Here is a 2,290-nt window from a genome sequence, read left to right on the forward strand (position 1 = left end):
TTAATTGCTCAATTGTCTGGCCAACGGTTAGGTTCTATTTACTATATATGCTATGCTTGGGAAAGCTACATCAAGATTAGAGAAGAGTTGAAGAGGGCATGATCTTAACTCTAAGTGGAGGCGGATTTGTGGTTAAGATAGGAATATACCTAGTTACCATGCTTAATTAAATATCCTAATCTTAATGCATTCTTAAAAGATTAATTTCATAGGAATATATGCATTGATCTATTTTGAATAGGCGAGTAGTAATTCGGGGGAATACTATAAGAACAATCATTCTATTATTCAAAAACTATGTGTTAATTAGAATACAATAGTATTGGTGAATCCATCACAACCCTGGAAAATCCGTCTCTACTGAATACACAATAACTATTTTGCTGCTTGATTAATTAGTTACTTGTTAGAATTATTGCTTAGTATAATCAGACTTTTGAACTAGATTGACTCGGCTAAATAATAATTTTGGTGAAACTAGTGGGTAGTTAACAAAAGTCTCTGTGGGTTTGACACTCGATTCTTATTGGTTGCTCTGCTCTGAGGAACTTTGATTGAATGCGAAGGGTCAGAAGCCAGGATAGACTTCAAGGATTTGACCCTGAACCTGAGAGAACATTTCATAGGAGGTTGAGGGAAGCAAAGGACACAGATAATCTTCAGGCACTTGTTCAATTACCTGTGAACATGGCAGAAGAGTAACATATGGTTGTTCAGGAGGTGGCGATGCCCAGCATTGCTAATGTCACCTCCAGCATTGTGAAGCCCAGAATCACTGGGGAATTGAGCTAAAACAGAGCATGATCCAGTTACTACATGCGAATGGGCAGTTTATATGTCTTCCACACGAGGATCCACAACAACACATCCTGAACTTCTTGGAGATTAGTTATACTTATATTACTAACAGAGTCACTCCAGACTATGTGAGGCTCACACTGTTCCATTTTCCCTGTTAAGCGAAGCAAAGCGGTGGTTGAAGGCGGAACCAGCTAATTCTATTACATCATGGAATGATCTGGCAAGGAAAGTTTTGGCACGGTTATTTCCTTCAGGAAAAACTACAAAGATCAGAAGTAAGATAGTCGCCTTCAAACATAAATCGGGAGAGTCTCTATATTCAGCTTGGGAGGGATTCAAGGGGCTGCTTAGAGATTGTCCTCATCACAACCAGATAAATGAAGTGTTAGCTCACACCTTCATAGAAGGACTCCATCTAGAGACAAATATTATGGTGGGCGCTACAGTGGGAGGTCAAGTGTTGTTGAAAAGCTTTGATAAAATTTTCGCCTTATTGAACAAATTATCCAAAAGCAATCCTGATTGGCAATGAGAGATGGGCAGGCACACAGTGCAAAAATCTACGGGGGTCCTCGAGTTAGACGATGTTTCTACATGATCATCGTAGGTTGCCAAATTGGACAACCAAGTCAATAAGATGACCTTGGGTATTAACAAGCAACAAACTCAGCCAGTGCAACAGGTTCAAATATTTTGTGAAGTGTGTGGAGAGGGTCACATGAGCGACTAATGCCCAGCTAATCCAGAGTTTGTCTGTTTTGTGGGTAATGAAAATAGGGGTCAGACAAACCACTATGGGAACACTTACAATCCTAACTAGAGGAATAACTCAAACTTCTCTTGGGGTGGAAACCAAGGTGCTCAGAATCAGTACAGGCCACAAGCTCCTCAACATCAATATAGACCACCACAAGCTGAACAAACTACAAACCTGACGAGTCACATTGAGGAGATGCTAAAGAAATTGATGGGTGATCAGTAGGCTTAGGCAGCAGCCCACTCTACAGCTATTCAAAATTTGGAGAGACAGTGCCCAAAATACTCGACCAGTTGGAGCTCTTCCAAGCGACACCAAGGCTAATCCTAAGCCATCTATTAATGTTGTGTCATTGAGGAATGGGAGATAGTTAGAAGAATTCCCTTCAAAAAAAGAAAGCAGGTGACCTTTAACAAGAAACCGGCCACCATAGAAGAAAAAGCAGAAAAAAAAAAGAAGTCAGAGAAGCCAGTTGAAGAGGAGGTGGCAAAGCAACCCCCACCATTAGTTCCGCGGTCACCACCTCTGTTCCTTCAGAGATTGCAGAAAGTGAAGGATAATGTTGCGTATAAAATGTTTCTTGATATTTTAAATAAGGTGCAAATAAATATTCCACTGGTAGACATCCTACAAGAAGTGCCCAAATATGCCAAATACATCAAGGACATAGTGGCAAATAAGAGGAGGTTGGCATAGTTCAAGACTGTGGCACTCACTGAAAAATATAGCTCA

At 40.4% G+C, this 2,290-nt stretch overlaps 1 non-coding gene across 1 annotated transcript; it reads right to left on the reverse strand.

The window, feature by feature from the left end:
- Positions 1 to 1,066: 1,066 nt before the first annotated feature.
- LOC142174114 (small nucleolar RNA R71) lies at positions 1,067 to 1,173 on the reverse strand. Its single transcript, XR_012703447.1, has one exon. It is a non-coding gene; the product is annotated as a small nucleolar RNA R71 (small nucleolar RNA).
- Between the last annotated feature and the right edge of the window lie 1,117 nt (positions 1,174 to 2,290).

This window comes from Nicotiana tabacum, chromosome 2, assembly GCF_000715075.1.
Source record: "Nicotiana tabacum cultivar K326 chromosome 2, ASM71507v2, whole genome shotgun sequence".
NCBI classification, from domain to species: Eukaryota; Viridiplantae; Streptophyta; class Magnoliopsida; order Solanales; family Solanaceae; genus Nicotiana; species Nicotiana tabacum.